At 35.2% G+C, this 19,695-nt stretch overlaps 1 long non-coding RNA gene across 1 annotated transcript; it reads right to left on the bottom strand.

Moving 5' to 3' along the window:
* Positions 1 to 620: 620 nt before the first annotated feature.
* Positions 621 to 19,204, bottom strand: LOC115834729. Its single transcript, XR_004029599.1, has 2 exons — positions 19,070 to 19,204; positions 621 to 912 (listed from the first exon to the last, which is right to left on the bottom strand). It is a non-coding gene; the product is annotated as an uncharacterized LOC115834729 (long non-coding RNA).
* Positions 19,205 to 19,695: the final 491 nt, after the last annotated feature.

Here is a 19,695-nt window from a genome sequence, read left to right as displayed (position 1 = left end):
TATGTAATATTCTCTGGTATAGACATTCTAGAGTTTTCATGACCCATGTGCTTCCTAAAACTTACCACCTGCCATTGTAATAACCTATTCGTCTTCCTTGCTCAAAAGAATGTCTGTCATATTTACTACCTTGTACAAGGCAACATTTCTATATATAGTAAATATTCAATACTATTTGTTGTATGAAACAAATAATTGCACATATTGGATAAATGAATGACTAATGGCTTTAGTTTCCTTTTGTTTTGGGTGGACACATCATACATACTCTTGAATCCAATTATGCTTGCAATTAACAAAAACCCCAATCTAATTTCATGTATACAGTTGCTTACCTTATTCTATATATAAACTGTGTTGAAGAAATTTATATGAATTTTTATGTCTAGTTCATATATATATGGAAATATATTATCTACAGATTCCTGGACTTTATTTGTGTCTCAGCAATTTGACTAAAATGATTGGTTCTAGTGGTCAGAATTTGATGCCATATGGATTCTCAATGATGCTCTAAACTTGTACAATCTTCCTTGTGCCTTGGCCCAACTTTGGACTGATCCTATGCCTAGATCCTGTCAATGAACTGAATTCTGAGCATAACAATGGAGAAGCTGGAACCATGTTAATATTTATTGTACCAAGTTTAATTTTTAATGATAATTTATGAATATGGGCAAGAGAAGTGGATTCTCTTACTGGGAAAAACTAAAATAAATTCTCCCTGAAGAGAATTAAAGCCATCCTAAGGTAGAAGATGAAAGAAGGCAAATATTGCATACATGATCCTCAGCTGGTACCGGCATGCCACTGCAGGAAAAGATTCTGAAATAAAATAACAGAAGCAGTCCTCATGCTGCTTTACCAGTGGGAGTCTGTGGATGAGCTGTCAAGAACACTTGGCCTGAGGTTCTAGGAGAAAAGAAAGCAAATAAAAATCAGTGTTTATCAGCTTACATTTTTTAAGGATAGGTAATGAAACCCTTTATTTTTCACAATTATTCAACAATAGATAAAGATATAAAATATGTGCTATAAATAGAAATATCTGTATAAGTATGTGTGTACACACACACACACACACACACGTACACACACACACATTTGATCCAGGCTTCCAATAAAAATTTGGGAATTTGTCATAAGAGAGATAATGTTATATTTTTCAGAACACTGTAGTTTATGAAAGAAGGCATACCCTAGTGAATGTATTCCATATATGTACTTTGCCCAGTTACCTAAAAAAAAGGAAAAGAAATAATACAAAACAAACCTGTGGCTGAATTTTGCTTTTAAAGAATTGGGAACACCAACAGAAGCAAGTTTATAAATTTTCTATTCCGTTACCTTGTTCAGAGTAAATATGTTCTTGATTTTAGGATTTTAAATTCCACTCAGCTATAACCTTATGTTAATAAACAGGAGATATAAATTTGATTATAGCTTAGTGTTCTCTCATCTCCATATGTTACTAGCCAGCTGTGTTTAAAGCATCACATTTTTTGTAGTAGGAAAATATCCAATGTCTGAATTTCTTATAAAATTGGGAGCAGTAGTATTAAGCAGAAAGCCAGACATTTGGATAAAGAAATATGCACAGTAAGAAAACTGATATACTTCTCTTCAAATGCCCCTAATACTCATGTCAAGATGGCAAAGATGATTTGCTCCTGTGGAAATCCTCTGATCACAAATCCAGGCTGATGCCTCATGGGAGGTGTGTCAATTTGTTTTTACATAGAATAATATGCATTTTATGGTCGGCTCTTCATTTGTTCTGTAGAGAATGCCAGAATACATGGAAGTGCTTTTTGTATGGTATGAATCCATCTGTTTTCTAAACATCACCTCTGTGAAAACTGCTTTTAATTTAGTAAACAAGTGCAATTACATCATAAGCTTCAAAGTGAAAGGGGCAGTAATGTAATAGTAAATCAATATTAGATTAATTTGAGGAATGGAACTTGAGTAGCATTGCCAAATCAACCCTGAATTTAGATTCACTTTGTGTGTGTGTGTGAGAGAGAGAGAGATTACAAAGGCTGTTAAAGCAAATTGATGTTTTTATTTCTTTTTCTTCCCTTTTTTGCTAATTTCCACTGGAATTAACTTTGAGAAATACAAAATACCAAGGTTTGGCTGAGAATTGTTTGGAATATTTCTGGAATTAGCTAAGTTGATAATAGTGTTTGTCCTACATACAAACGTTTTGCCTTAGAGAACACTCTCAATTTTATTACCAGTTCAGCAATTTCAAGGCCCTCATAAAGCTAATGCACAGTATGATTTTGCCTACAGTAGCATTTTTGAAAGTGACATGAGATGCCATTAGAAGAAGAACTGACTATTTTTACAGGTAATGCCCCCCAAAATATTTGAGCTCTGATATAAAATTCTTATAGTTGCCTGGGGAAGAAAAATGGTCTTTCTGAATGTCTTGAGTATTCCATAATGCCTATGAGCACCTGCTCTGGGGTTAGGTTGCCTGGGTTCCTCTTTTGGCTCAATACTTACTAGCTTTGCATCCTTGTGCCATTAGTCTGTTGTACTTCAATTACTTCCTTTGTGAAATGATGATATTAAAATTGTCTACCTAAATGGTTATTGTAAAGATTTATACACACATGGACACACACTAACACACAGAAGAATCCCTAAGCTTAGTGCTTGGCAAAACAAACATTGAATTTTAAATAGTTATTGTTACTTTTTGCTATTGTTTAATCAAGCTATTATGATGACAGGCTACTCTCAGAAATCAGCGCTTCCTGCAACATGCTTTTCTTAAACTTTATAACTATTTTGCAGTGATTAAAATACTTGAATATCATGATTGTAAAATAACAGCATAATATCTTTATTTTTACATGAATGCTACTTTTCAGATCTTTTCCATTTTTGAGCTACATGACATTTAATCTATCAGGATTATTTTGTTCATCATTAAAACCTACCTTTATTTCTCTATCAAAACATCAGGTTAAAATGTTGAGCTCGTTAGCACTGAAAATAGATTACTTCTTAACTATGACTTGGACACTATTTTTGTTGTATAACTTCATAGAAAAGTCTGACATATGCTTTTCCTCATTGGACTTAAAGGTAACATTTGCAAAGTGAAAGAGTAAATAAAATTATCTCTGATTCTTTATCAGGGAGCCTGAAGTTTCATATTGATTTCGCCACAATTGAGTTTCACGGCCTGTGATAATAAATTGATCTGTGGGCTCTTCATGTGGCAACATCTTTGCACATATCCAGTTTAACTGACAATGATGCTGCTCTGGAGACCCCAAGAACTACAGTCTCTGACCTGGGGATTTTCACCCCCTGTCATCTCAAATGTCATTTCAGAAACATTCATCACGAGTCTCTGTCACTGGACAAATAATGGTTCTCTGTGATAGTCGCTAAAATACTCATAGTTTTGCTGCCTGGGTAACAGGTCCTGCTATTGGCTCCTTGAGATTATGGAGAAGTTCAGACCCGTCAAATATCAAATGGAGAAGACATGAGCTGAAATGGCACCATGTATGTCCACTGAGGCTGCTGATTAAATGAAGGAATGATATCAGAACAAGAGAGCTCTCAGAGCTGTGATGACATTTTTAGAAATAGCAAACAAAACATGGCCCCGTTTCTCCTCGCAGTTTGCAGCAGTTGGAAAACGGCTTTCATAGGGAAGTTACTACAGATTAGGTTCTTTAGAGTCACCTGTGCATTGAGACAATCGTTCCCTGAAACAATGGACTTTTCTTCTTTGTTATACCTCTGGTCTTGAATGGAAGCAAAAGATTCAGGATTTCACATCATTGCAAATATTTGCCTTCTATTGAGCAACATGACAGTGCTTTCCCATTGCTTAAAATGTTGTGTTGCAAATGTTAAGTGGCTTATATTGTTTGAGTTGTGTAGCTTGAGCTGTTAGTATTAGGACCCTCTTGACTCGGAGTTATAACCATGCTGGCTATTCAGGGATATATTTTAAGGCTTATCAAGCAAGCAATATTTGCCATACCTTCTGGCAATTGTTGAAGTAGGTGGGTTGCAGTACAGGCTCCCCAAAATCAGGATATCTTTTAGGGCCCCATATGCCTATTTTCTCCCTCTTACTTTGATGTAACAGAGCCATTTCTACTTCATTTCTGTCACAGAGCTCCCAGTCTACCTCATTACATTTATATTCAGATGCTGTGAATCTCCTAATTAATATTTGGGATAAATGTATTGCCTGGGGGAATAAGGTTATGAGATGAGAAATCAATGTGGCTTTTGTTAATGTCATACAAATATTTTGTGTCATTCTTTCCTACCTTGTTCTTACAAAGTTAATGCAAGAACAATTTTCAGCTGTTGTTATCGGGCCCCTGCCTTGCCCACCTTCTCTTTAGTTAGGATGACTTTTACTTTGGAACTAGAATCTGTTCCATCAATATTAACTACCTTCCAATCTTTCTTGTACTTAACAAAATATCATGTCAGGTAATCTCAACATATGACCAGAGACCTATCCAAGAATTGGCTGGTAGAGGCAGAACTCTTCCTACAATCCAGGCTTTTTTTTTTTAATTTGTTTTTAATTAACATACTTTCCTTCCTTCCTTCTTTCCTTTATACCAAAATTAAAGCACATTTTTGTAGGTCATAAGTTAATTCAAAATTCTAATCCTTAAAAATAATTCTTAACTTCACCTCCAAAATGGAATCAAATTTCAAACGCTGCTACTGAGTGGTTGACAAGAAAACATTACTGGAAAGGTAGGCTCTTCTCTTCAATTAAATTGTCTAGAAACTAAAGTAACTTCCACATTCAGTGACCCTATTCCAGACTAAATACCTAGTGATTTGTCAATAAGGAAGGTAGTATTTGGCCTTGAGTCATCATCCTTCAATAAGTAAGAAAAGACAGACTTTTCTTAATTTGGTAGAAAATGATTTGATTACAGAAAGAACTCAGGCTTTCTCATTGCAATCTTGTAGATTGTCTGCCACTTAATTTATAAAGCACATTCAACTTTTATGAAGAATGCTTTCTCTATGCACGTTAAATGAGTTTGGTATTTGTGAAAATTAAGCCTACCTGGATTCTACATCTTCAGCATTCCTTTGATAATTTAAGAGGTTAGCCACGGCAGAGTGTTTCAATCTACTGATGCTTGCAGTTGGTTCACTTAATAATCCCTTTTCTTAAATTTTATTCCCTTTAAAATGTCTTCAATATCCCACTTCTCCAAGAGATACAATTATTTGTGCATCACAATACTGAAAGCTCCTCAAGGGCAGGCTTTTTTTAAAATTAGTATCATGTTCATATTAATAATATCCATGTTAATACTATTAATATTCATATTAATATTAGTAAAGTTAATATTGAACACACTGTATTTTCCAACTTACATTTGTTGAGTTGAAATACATTGAAACTGTCATCTATGTTACAAGAACAACCTTTCATAATTAATTGCTCAAGTGGGAAAGGGAGAATTTATCTTTCCCGAATGTTTTCTGTTTTTGTTGTTTGCATTAAATGAAGGCATATCTTACTAATTTGGGTTATTTTCCTTTCTTTCTTCCCTCACTGCCCATATGGGTTATTAAAGTAAATCAACTTACAGCTAAAGTAGCTACTATTAGTAGCACATTCAAAACTCTGGGGAAGTTCAAGCTCATTCTATCCCCAAGGTGAAGGGAATCTGATTATATTCAAGTGTATGATTTCTATTCGAGGCATGAGCATTTATGCTACTGTACTAGGGGAAGCTGTTAGAGAGATAGGAGCATAAGTAAATGTCTCTTTAATCACTTCCACATGACCTTTGATCAAACTGTCTCTTTGTAGCTTGTGTTACAGCCAGCGGGGGGAAATGACGTGTTGGAGAGTGATGGCCACTGCCCATGGAAGGCCAGAAATGAACAATGGTGCAACTCAAGGAGAAAAGAACTGGGGAAAGCCCCTTAAGCTAGAATCCAAATGAGTCAAGAGGGACTCTAAGGTCTCACATGAGATCCAGCCCTTACATAATGACAAAAAAGCACTACCCCACAAAACCACGTTTTCTTATGCTCTAGTCCTAGCAGCAGCCTATGAGGCTAAAAGCTGAGGAATTTCTGGCCTTAGCCTTTTCACTGTGTCCGAGTTCTGACAGATGTTTACTACTAGCTAATACTTACCTTACTACTTACTTACTTTTTCAGGAAGTGAGTAGCAGCTCTGCTGAAATGGTGATCTCAGGACAGAGGTAAAATGATAAAATATACAAGGAAGTGTATCTAGTGTTATATCTGTGTTTTCCTTACATATTTTAAATTTATCTTTTGCTTTACTCCGTCTTTGTTAAGGTTCTCCTCTCAAACTTTGGTCCTTTTCTTAAAAAAATTCTACTATACTGGCTGGGTGCAGTGGCTCATGTCTGTATTCCCAGCATTTTGGGAGGCCGAGGCGGGCAGATCACGAGGTCAGGAGATCAAGACCATCCTGACCAACATGGTGAAACCCCATCTCTACTAAAAACACAAAAATTAGCTGGGCACGGTGGCGCATGCCTGTAATCCCAGCTACTCAGGAGCCTGAGGCAGGAGAATCGCTTGAACCCAGGAGTCGTAGGTTGCAGTGGAGCCGAGACTGTGCCACTGCACTCCAGCCTAGTGACAGAGAGATACTCCTTCTCAAAAAAAAAAAAAAAAAAAAAAAAAAAAAATTGTACTATACTGAGTTAACCTGAGGTGAGGAGATTATATTTCAAAGTTATTGTCACAAGGTATTCAGCACTTAGATACTGTTTTCAAATCTTCTGGTGTCTTAAAATCAAGCACATAAAAATATACTTACTGATTTATTATGTAAATTCCATGTTAGAAATATATACTTATGGCCAGGTGTGGTGGCTCACACCTGTAATTCCAGCACTCTGGGAGGCCAAGTTGGGAGGATCGCTTGAGCTCAGGAGTTAGAGACCAGCCTGGACAACATACAGAGACCCCCATCTCTATCAAAAAAATAAAAAAAAATTAACTAGGCATGGTGGCACACACTTGTGGTCCCATCTACTTGGTGGATGGGTCCCAGCTACTCCAGCCTAGGTAACAGAGCAAAACTTGTCTAGGAAAAAAAAGAGATACTCTATATATATATGTGTATATATATATGTGTATATATATGGATATATATGTATATATATATGGATATATATGGATATATATGTATATATATGGATACATATGTGTATATATATGGATATATATGTGTATATATGATATATATGCATATATATACACATGCAATGTATATACATATATTCACACATGTATACATTATATATCAATAAACAAATATATAACATCGGTTTTGAAAATTTTCATTGTTACTTTTAGTGCCTTACAAAATGTTTTTAAAAATCCAATATATCCAGAATCCTATATGTTTAAGCAGCTTATCCAGTCACTATAAATCTACAGCTGATTTTGGCAAAGATCTAACCTTTCCAAGGACTAGATCTTACTTTTCTAAGCACTAGGACCTCTACTATCTGTTGAGTGGCTCATTGCATCTTTGCTGCTTTCCTTTTGATTAAGGCAGGGAGTAATTGCCCAATTAAAGTAGTGTTGGGAAGATGAAGTAAGCAGAGTGGAGTCAAATTAGCTAATGGTTCTCAATCTTGGCTATATAATGGGAATTATTATAGGAGATTTAAAAATAGATCCTACCTCCAGAGATTCTGATGTAATTGATATTGGGTGTGGCCTGAGCTTTTGTATTTTAAAAGCTTCCTAGGTGACTTTCATATGCAGTTAAGGCTACCGACCACCAAATTAAAGGTGAAGAGGTATCACACTTTATCAATTAAGTTTTTCATAGCAGTAATAGTTACGCTAGATTGTATGGATGTAGAACATCAAAATAATACAAATTACATATGGAAATAATTTATAAAATATTACATATAACTCTTACAGAGCTTGAAGAATGGAGCAAATCTCCAGCCAGGAAAAGTCGCTAAAATTCCTTGTGTTTCTAAATGACCTATTATTTATTTCATTATTTGAAGTGTGTAATGTTATTTGGAACAACAAGTGTTCTCATTTTTCTGTATGAAGTTACCATTATAAATGATTTTAAAGATGAAAGTGAAAGAATAACATAAGTAAAAGTGAATTCCAAAGTAAACTTAAACGAATTAGACATTCTTCTACTAGAAATCATCCTCAAAGCTTTACCTAACAACATTATTAAAGTGCATACTAGATTGGAAACTTATGATTAGATTTGGAGTGAAAAACATCATCTTGTGGCAGGTACTTCCTGAAGATTTGGATATTTTAGATTAGTATTTGTGGCTCTTAAATTGATTTTTTTCCTTCTTCACTTATAAAAATAATAACCAGGAAGTACAAGGTAAGATATGCAGCAGGCATTCACTTCATTTTATACATACTCATATATATATGTGTGAACCCCAAGAAATCAATAGTTGTGAAAAATGTGGAAGATAAGTAGGGCTTCTTTGGAAATATTTTTTTTTTCAGAGAAATGAGAGGATTATTTGATTTTTATTTTTTATGCTAATTGGGGAAAAAAGGTAAAGGATGTGTAAATAGGATTCATATTTCTCATAGATTTGTTGTAAAATTTAATAGCATTGGTAAAAACTTGGATGGAGAAGACATTGCTTGAATGATTTTATGTTTCTCAGATTATTCTTCACCAGGACTCTATGTAGACGACCACCAGTCAAGAGAACTAGGTCTTAGACAGCTTAGTATAGTTTCCAGCATTACACAGTTACTAATTGATGAAGTCAGGAATGAAATCCAAGTCTGTGTAAATCCAAAACCTCTTCTATCTCTGTTGTAACACCTTACTGTGAGAGATTATCAAGAGGGCTGTGGAATTATCTCTAAACCTCTTAAAATACATGGTGATTTTCAACCTTGCTTCAGAGTCGCAGAAAGTAGGGAAGGTATTGAACATGTGATCTAAATATTAAGTATTGAAATAGAGTAAAAATGAATTCCTCATCTATCTTAATCAGTTCTGGCTGCTGTCACAGAATACTATGGGTTGAGTGGCTTAAACAATAGCTGTATTTCTCAAAGTTCTTAAGCCTGGAAGTCCAAGATTAGGTGCCAGCATGGCTGGGTTCTTGGTAGGGGCCTCCTCCTAGCTCACGGTGGGCCATCTTCTCACTGTATCTTCACATGGAGTAGAAGAGAGATCCGTTCCCTTCATCTCCTTATTAGCACAGTATTCCCATCACGGGGGGTCCACTCTCATGACCTCATCTATACCTGATTACCTCCCAAACACGCCACCTCCAAAAAGCACCCAATTTGGGATGAGGGCTTTAATACATGAATTTTGAGGGTACAGAGAGATTGTCCATAGCGTGATTAAACATTTTTTCTTCAAATATTATTACTCTTAACCTAAGGAGACTTGAAGTGCTGTGAAGATAGAAAAGGAGTTGATGACTGTACAAGCAACAAACAGAGCAAGGCTATGGCCGCAGTGGATGCTGCCCTTGTCCATAGTGAACTCCATTCTTGCTGGATTTAAATACATTCAGGGCCATCCACGGGAAGATTTTGTGTAGCACCTGCATTTTGTTTTTATTGTGCTATTTCGATTTTTATGCATTTCTTCTGTAATACCCATCTTCTTATGCCTTAGGCTATTGCCACTCACTTTAGTGTCCTATTTTTAACTTGCAACTCTATTAATTTGGAGCTTACTTTCCTCTTTCCTAACCTGAGAATTTCTTTGTTAACACAATCTCTACTAAAATGAATGACTCAAATATGGGCATTTTGTCCAGTGACCAAGACTTTGAGGTTGTATTTGGAAGCATAGAAATGTTTTGCACGCTTACAATTATACTTTGAGAATGACTACTTATTTTGTTACATCTAAGGGTCCTGGTAGCTTTACAGAAACACAGATTCTATGAGTCTTTAAAAAAACATAAGACCACCTATATTTATATTTTAATTTTAAATATTACAAAACAGAACAAAATGAAATTCAAAACAATTTCCAGTGCTTTCATTGTAAAAATGCCAACAACTTTAATGTCTAACAGTTCACCTGCTGTACTTTCCACATTATATAGATAAGAAAATGAGGACCCAAATGAGCCAAAGGAATTTGACAAAGATCACAAAGCTAATTAGCAGCGAAACTAAAATGCAAATCCAAGGCGCTGATTTCCTTATTAATGTTCATTTCAATCAGTAATATTGACTTTTTAGAAAGTCAAGTTATGAAGCTCTAGAAGAGACATGTAACAACACCTCAAGTAAGTCAACAAAGTAGTTGCCTTTGCCAGGAATGTCATCAACATTTATTTTATAGTAATTATATAATGTCTTCCCATCTCACCAATGATGGGCTTCCATTAGGCTCTACCAAAAAATTGTTCTTTTGATTGTTTAAAAATTTCTTTTATACTCATGTCTCAGTTTAACAGTTGTGGCAAGTAATCTTTACATTTTTCTGCTCATGAAACGCATTCAATCCATTGACAAATACAGCTGATTCTACATTCTCAGTGAATTTGTGTCTCTATTTCCTTCTCACTGTCAATGCCAAAGTGGCTTTTCTAAAGCACAATACAACTATTTCCTGTCCTTGTCCCTCCCAGGAAAATGGAAAGCTGGGGAACACATAGTGCCAAGCTTGGATTTGAGCCTCTCAACTTATTCCCACTTACTAGTTATTACAGAGTAACTGGGAAAAAAATTCATCATGTCTGTTCCTGTGTCCTCAGCTAGAAAATGTGAATGATAATAACAATAATGTTGTGAGCCTCAAGTGAAAAAATTATATGCAAAATAAGAAGAGCATAGCAGGAAGATAGAGCTAATAGAAAGAATTAAGACTTGGAGTCAAAGTAACTGGCTTGGACTTCTGTTTCTGCCTATACTTGAAGTAATTTAGGAGCGTTACTTTAACCTTTTATTTTATTTTTTCTATAAGTTAATTACAATACTATTAACACTTTCATAAGATCATGGGGGGAAATTAACTTAATGAATTATAAGCATTTAGAAAACCACATATAGTCAGTAAGCACCCGATATTATTAAATGACTTGTAAACTTCAAAGCATTATAAAACAACAAGGTACCTAATATTGGGGCCCAGATGTAAACTCCAGACTCTACATTTTTATATTACGTAGTATTTCATATACTATTTTTGCCTACTTGAAGTGAGCATTTAATTTAATCAAAAGATTTGCTGGTTTGATTAAATTTAACAATATAAACAACAGTTACTCATGAGAATGTTTTATAAAATCCAGGAAATAAGCAAATTTTGAGTGACATTAATTAGGCAAAAAGCTCTGCAATGTTTACTTTGTGGTATTTGATAGAACTTTTAATTTGATTATCAAATAATTTTTTTGTTTAAGAAAATAGTGGATTCATTACGTTTTCTAAATATAGGCAAATTATTATTTTGAAAATATTTTAAAAGAAAAATTTTCATGTTATATCTTTGGTGAAAAGCAAATCATTAAAAATTACACTTGCTCAGAAGTACGAAAGATAAAAAAAAGTGTATAAAGAAAGTCAATCAATTAATCAAAGTTTAAGTGCTTATTATGTTTCAGGGTAGACATGAAAAAACGAATTACCCACGGTTCTTGATGTGATATTGAGCTACGGTGTATTGTACCTACACTGATACACTGATCAGTTTAGATTACTCATTAGTAAACTCAGTTTGTTCCTTAAAGCAAGTCAAAACTTAAAAAGTTTCACTCGCTTGAATTTCTCAAAGTGTCTCTTTGAGGAAAGATGTTGAATAAAACTCTTTTTTTTTAAGACAAGAGTCTCGCTCTGTCACCTAGGCTGGCACGATCTCAGCTCACTGCAACCTTTGCCGCCCGGGAACAAGTGATTCTTCTGCTTCAGCCTCTGAGTAGCTGGGATTACAGCCACGTGCCACCATGCCCGGTTAATTTTTTGTATTTTTAATAGAGGTGGGGTTTCACCGTGTTTGCCCAGGCTGGTCTCGAACTCCTGAGCTCAGGCAATCTGCCCCCCCTCGGCCTCCAAAAGTGCTAGGATTACAGGCGTGAAACATTGAGCCCAGCCTTGTAAAACTTCTTTGAAATGCCATTAGTTCCTGTTATTTTTCCCCTGTACTTTACAAGTAAACTGACTGTGCCATTTTATTTGTGTCAAGTAGCTTGTGCCTCCCATTTCCATTTCTGTCAGCTACTAATGCTATCTTGCAGCAGTGCTGTTCAGTGGGCCCAGGGGAGCCAAGTGTCAGTTTTTCCAGATGGCAAGCTGCCAGTCTATAGCACACTGCTCAAAGTCACAGACAGACTTCATTTCTTTGCAGAACCAAAGAACATCATTTACTTTATGCACACCTTTATACATGATCAGCTCACAGTAGTTGATGAAATAGCCCTGAAAAAGACACAGATTGAGAGCGAGACACAATGACCGAGACAGGGAGAGAAAGAGAGAGATAAGGAGATGCAAAGAGACACAGGAAGATGCTATTTTAGTGAATTCAGCCCATTTTCTGGGCCATTATTGAACGACATACCTATTTTGCAAACGGAAAGGTTTTAAACATTATTGGAACTTCTCTCCTAATAGCCGGAAAAAAATTCTCAGTTTGCTCTAATTAAAATACTAGTTTTGGGGAATGAATTTTTCCCTTTTGATATTTAAACTGAACATTAAAAAAAGCTAAATCACTTTAAATGGTCTTTAAATTGCATTCTATCAGAATTGTTAACTCTTTTTGCCTAAGGAGAAAACCCGCCATGTATGAATATAATATCTGAGTGGAATAGAAAGTGGCTTTTCTATAATAAATATTTTGGCTATTACAGAGTTTGTATTTAAATGGAAGTATTATGAGTTCTACCAATGGGGAATGCTAAATGAGAAATATGTTATTTCTTAATAGCCATGTAAATGAAAACCTGAAGCATGGGAAACTGTATGATCTGAAATAATATATCTACAGGTAGAAAGTTTAAATGCAAAGGGCTATAAATCAAAAGATGCAGCAGAACATAGCATATAGGCCATGAAGACTACAACCAAGACAGGGATTTCAGTGTCAAGCCTACTAGATATAAGAAGATGGGCAATCCCTTTGGGCCTAACCTGTAAATAAGAAGTTTGGTTTGGTTCTTTAAATTGCTCCCTTCTCTCAGGTGATAGTGATTATAACTAAAGTCAAATACCTACTGAGCAAGTGTAAAGCATTACTTTGAGATAGTTTTGTTATTATAACACATCTTTATTTTATGATATTGAAAAATGACATTATTGTGGAAGAGGAATTCAGAAATGCAGTGTTTTCTGATGGCTCTGTTTCTTAATACAAACATTGATAATTCCTAGGGCTCATGTATATTGAATAACCACAGTGTGATGCCAGCATCTGAGAGCTATGATTATTGTTGTTCTTAATTTTTTCATCACCTTCAAATGTCTTTAATCAAATAATTCATGAATTTTATTCATGTAAGAATTAAAGGAATAAATTATTTTTATACTGGAAAGAAGTTATTTTAATTCGCAACTAAAAGTGAAATTGTAAGTGTTACAGTGGGCGATGACAGAAATATGATTATTTTTTAAATAAGATAGCATAAAGCTAGACTTTAAAAAATGTATTCTAAAAATAATATTTTTATTTGTTGTGTACTACCTTCTTCCAAGATAAAATTTGAATTACAACTTTGAATATTCTTTAAGTTATTACAGCATTTCAACTTTTATTACAAGATAGAAAGTTTATGGCAGGATAAACAGATAAAAAGAACTGCAAAGAATCTTTTCAATTTTAAAAACCCTTCTTGATCATCTCTATTTTACTAAATCTTCTCATTTATTTATCAAAGATTTCCAAAAGTGTACAGTGTTAGTTCAGATGCTATGAAATTCAAGGAAAAATGAATCATTTCCACTGCATTTCAGAAGCTTAAAGGCTGCAAAATACAATGCAACCCTTGGAGTCCACAAATACATACTGTCACCTTACAGAACCAAATACATACTTTTTAAAAATTATGACTTAAAGAATTAATTTTATATTCTAAGTATAGAGTTTTTAGATGTAGAATTGCTGGTCAGTAATCAGAGCACTAGTTTTTAAGAAAAAATCAACTTCGGTATTTTCATAGTAAGAGAAGCAGAGGGAAATTGTCATTTGTTATGAATTTGAAATGTATATGTAGATAGCTTTATATTCTATATGAGGAATCTATGGCTCATATTGACTAAATAGCTTTCCCAAGATTCAAGTCTGATGATAGCAAGAGCTGTCTTCAACTCAGAGAATCCTGGATGTCGCACCAGGGCTCATTCCATTATTTCCTGGTATGGTAAGACTTTATGGGGTTGGGAGGATTTAAAATGTTTTAATTCTTTATTGCTTTTGTCCTCAGTATTGTGAATGCAATGGCTGGTACGTGGTAGGAATTTGTTTAAAATTTGAGTTGTTGAGGAAAGGAGTCAATGAAGAAGTTCTAAGGTCATAATTTATATTTTGTATGATAAAATATAGGAGGCAATGTGCTCATGAGAGGATGGGAAGTGGCAGAGTTCTAGGAGACTGAAGAAAAGAGACTAAAGCCCAGAACTTTCTTTCTCATTGTTTTCTAGCCCATTGTCCAGGCTTCCTCACTATTGTTCCATACAAATACAAAAGATTGAGTAATTTCTAGAGTGCCAGTTTTCTACAAAACTTTCACATACTTTTTCATTAACACAACAGTTAGTGCTTCGTGTGTTATTAATATAAAGATGAGTGTTCACTTTAATAGGAACTGAGCTCAGCACCCTTTCTCTTGATCTCATTTCATTCTCATAACAACCCTGAGGAAGATGCTACTATTACCCTTGGAAAGCAAAGGAACAGGAGTTGAAGGCTTTGAAACTTTCCCACGTCAAACTGTTAATCAGCAGTGAGCCTGGGATGTGGATGCTATGCTGACTGAAGGAGAGTTTCTGCTTGTAACAACTGCAGGAGTATTCTGAATCAAATATGTGCTCTGCATAAATTAGTTTCATAAGTTATAAATAGACAGAAAAAGAAAAAAAATAACAGCTCTGTTTTATGTTCAAATAATACATTGGAACCAAGACACCTATTTGATTTATTCAAGATTTCTCTAGAATTTTAAATGGTTATATGCACTACATTTTCAACAGAATAGAGGAATAATGTATGTTGCATTTCTTAGAAGTATTTGACCATGTTAACACTGGTTTAAAATTTATTTTTTCCTAATTTGTTAAATTCCTTTTCTGGGTTACTGTCTATTAACCCTCTTATCTTCTCCAAATATCTCAGCCTTATATCATGGCTAGCCGCAGACCATTACTTGCCATGGTACAACATATACAAGGTAATTAAGAAATATTTCTTCAAAAATAAGTTCATATAGTAATCTGATATTTTGCTGCTATTGCCTTATTTTGAAACTGCTTTTATCCCGAAAACTGTGGAAGTCTAAATCCACTTTTTTTTTTCATATACTTGCTAATAAAACTTTCATTATCCGTTAGCTGAAGCCATTTGTCACTTTGGACTTAAATTTTTGTTTTCAATTACAGTGAATTTTTTTGATGGCAGGAATGATATATCATTCATCTTGATGTTTTTCAATGCAAATGGTAGAATCTTAATAAATGTCGAATGTGACTACTTTTCATTTCCTCTTGGATCCAACATTCCTGTGAACACCTATGCATAGACTATGTTTACTTCTATCCCATTGTAATTAAGGTTATTTCAGATCTTGAGAGATGAGGTGTTAGATAGCAGAGATCTTCTCAAGTTAGACTGATTAATGGTCCTAGCTTTCATATTGCTTTTCACTGGTAAAGAAAAAGGCATAGAATTTACTTCTTCTTACCAAAGAATATTTCATAAACTATATTTTTTTTCTGATGGTAACAAACAACAATTTGAGATATCACAGCATCTGCTCACACTAGGAAGCCTAGGGGAGAGGAGATTACAGTTATCCAGTTTGGATATGACAGGTCTTGAGGCTGGGAATGGAAAGGGAATAGCAGTGGTGTAAATAGGGTGGTGTGGTCACACTGCTTACAAACACAGAAGGAGAGAATAGGGCCGAAAGTATTTGATCTGGGTGCCTTCAGATAATTCCTCCCATGCGTCTGGGATGACTCTTGTTAGTCTGCATTGTATAGTGGCCCAGCTTCATCTTAACCTTTTTGTTCATCTGTAGCCTGGTAACCACTTTTACATATTTGTACTGACTAGCCTTGTATCAAAAAATGTCTAACCTGTTGCCTACACAAGGTTATCTTTCACTGAGTCCCTGAAAAATTATTCCTATGCCCTGCTTCTAATCCCAGTCAGGTGTAGTATTTTCTTGAGATACCTCCCCAGTCTTGGACTTAACAGATGTTATTATGATTCTAAGACTCATTAACTTATGGCTTTCTGTATTTATGCGCTTGTGCTAAACTGACTCAGTTTTCCTTTTCTCCTAATTTTTTCTCTCAATTCTGTTCTTGGTTTTCTTGTTTGTATATTGTCTGAATAAATTCTAATCATTCTTGTCTCTACTGTGGCACTAGCTATGTTTATGAAGGTTAAGTGATAAATAGGTGTCTGTGCACTAAAAACCCATACAATTATGCATTCCAAATCTACATATTTTGAGAATATTTTTGCTCTTGTTATTGCTTTTTAACAGTCAGATATTCTTTCTCAGCCAGGGTTGTCAAGTCAGATTCAAATCAAGCATGGCAAAGTTCATTAAACTATGAGGATGCAAAGGCATAAGAATGATACAATAGACTTTGGGGACTTGGGGAGAAGCGTGGGAAGGGGGAAAGGGATAAAAGACTACAATATGGTGCAGTGCATACTGCTCGGGTGATGGGTGCACCAAAATCTCACCAATCACCACTAAAGAACTGACTCTTGTAATCAAATACCACCTGTACCCGAATAACTTATGGAACAATAAAATAAAATAATAAAAATTAAAACAAAACAAAAACAAACAAAATATAAGTTAGCTAACTGTTATAGCAGAGCAAGAAAACTGATTTCTTGCATGTTTGATAACAAAAGATGTGTCTGTTTTACCTATTTTATGTGGCTTATAAACCGGTTTTGAAAGTAATTTCAGATTTTTCAAAAGATAACATTATCACAATAATCCGTCACTGGATTTCAGTCATCATTTAAGAATATTTATTTTCTTAGATAAATCCTGCCCAAGAATATACAAATTAGTGACAGATAAGCCTAGTTTTAAAAAAATAGTAAATAGTCAGAGATCTCACCATATAAATGCCATTCACTTACTCATGTGCGATGGGGACTTTTTACTAGACTCGGTCCAGAAGCTGCAGTTCTAGCCAATCTAATGCCTTGGCTTGGTTTTGTTTGCCTGGACGAGTGGTGAGCTGAAGTAACGCCAGAGTGAAAATCTCAATTCAGAGACAGCAATGTTTTCTTGACTCTCAGGGCTGATCTCATTGTTGCTGCTAATTCCAACTTGGCTCCTGCTGATCACTGGCAAAGGGATCTGATACTGTTTTACTTTCAATTTGGGGAAATATTTTAGAATTTGCCTTGGGGCAGAAAGCTCAAGTTAAAACTGGTCTCATGCCAGCAAAATGAGAAGTTGTCAATACATGTTTGTTGAATTGAATTGAACACTCCTGGATGCAATTAGTATTATGACAAGAAAGAGGAGGCTGGTGGCAATTACTCAATATTTGTGCATCACCTACTACATAATAGTATGTATGAAAGAGCACAGTTTACATCTCTGACCTTCAATAGCTTCCAATCTTGTAATGGCTGACAGTGAGACATACTGCACTTCCTTACAAAACATATAGAAATAATGAGGGAGAGCAGAGCAAACCTATCACCATGCCCCAGGCAACATTATAGAGAAGTTTCAAACCATGTTTCAAGACAAGGCTGTAAATACACATCCTTGGCAAATTATACCAATTATGCCTCCCTGGTAAGGTTGTCATGCATATAAATATTTACCTATCACTTAACATAATGGTTGCCATCTAGTCAAAGCTCACTCAGCAATGGACAATCCTACAGAATCAGGGTTGGGGCTTCTTGGCCATTTGCAAGTTGCAATGCTTCCTTCTGAGCATGAATTTGGAAAGCAACCTAGGTAGGAAACCACAGCAGAGCAAGGCTATTGCCTAGGAAATTTGTGTAAGTTATAACTTACAAGGCAGTTTAACTAAGTAAGCATTAGGTATTTTCTAGGTCTTTATAGCTTACGTTTTCTCTTGCAGTCTCTCATGCTGGTTACTTTGTAATAGCTCTGTAAGGAAATTTGAGAAGTGTCCCTCTAAAGTCTTAATGAGATAGAAAATGTAATTGGATAGCATCTTTAATACAAAAGAGAGAGACATGGAATTACAGGGAAGAAAGTAAGACCAACATAATGTTCAACTTAATCTTTAAAAGTGAAAAACATTGTGTAGGTTTTTTTTTTTGTCTGAGCACAAGGAGCAGTATCAAATGTCTGTTCAGATACTTGGTGTGGTCCAGAAATTAAATGAGAGGCCTCTTATTCTATGTGCTGGGTAACAAGTTTGGGTATGACAATTGTGTTTTCCTGAATAAAAATAGAAGCAATTAACTAAGAACACTTCCCACTGATTTCCATCTCTTAGAATTTTATACCATTTACTGTCTAAATTTAAATTTGTGCTTGGTTAAAAAAATAATTCTCCACTGATCTAATTTTCCCCAATTTATATATGACACACACACACACACACACACACACACGTAAAACACCTCTAACTAGACTCTCTTTTTGTTTTTACTAACTCATGTTTACTTCTTAACAATATCTATTTCTCTTCATATCCATGACCTGCTTGCTATGGTTTGTATGTGTCCTCTTCTAAATTCAGATGATAAAACTTAATCAGCAATGTAATGGTATTAAGAGGTGGGACTTTTAAGAGATGACAAGTCCAAAATTGCTCCTTCATTTTCAATGGGATTAAGTCCCTTATAAAAGAGACCTCACAGGGTGTTCTGCTTACTTACCCTTCTGCTTTCTGCCATCTGAGAACACAGCGTTCCTTCTTTCCAGAAAATGCAGCAACAAGGCTCCATCTTGGAAGCAGAGGGCAGCCTTCACCAGACAATCAAACCTGCCACCTGCCTGTGCCTTGATGTTGGACTTCTCAGCTTCTAAAACTGTAAGAAAATAAATTTCTTCTTGTAAATTATCTGCTTTCAGGTATTTTTGTTGGAGCAGTGCAAAACAGACTAAGACAATGATTCTGGCTGCACTTTGATATTCATTTAAGTTTCTATTTAACATCTTGTTGCTGTGGTAAGAGTGTTCATGTGACTGCAGTTGCTTCTGCAAAGATCACACGAAGGTACTAGTTAATAAGGAGCTTAATTTTTGCTTAGTCTCAGAGTCTTATTTGTTTTGGATCACTTTCCTCTCCTTTGTCGTAATTTGTCCATATTAGTGGCTCTCAAGCTATGGTGAATATCTGAATCTTCTGTGGAGCTTCTCAAAGACACAGATGCTACCACTGTAGCCTAGGGTTTCTGAGTCAGATCCTGGATGGGATTGAGCATTGGAATAACAGATACATCATTAGAAGATCCCAGGGTGAGCTTTGCCACCCCTTAGATTTACTTATATTCCATAGGAA

Source organism: Nomascus leucogenys, chromosome 4 (genome assembly GCF_006542625.1).
Source record: "Nomascus leucogenys isolate Asia chromosome 4, Asia_NLE_v1, whole genome shotgun sequence".
Lineage (NCBI taxonomy): Eukaryota > Metazoa > Chordata > Mammalia > Primates > Hylobatidae > Nomascus > Nomascus leucogenys.
The sequence above is the reverse complement of the archived record's forward strand: the minus strand, read 5'-3'. Positions and strand labels throughout refer to the sequence as shown.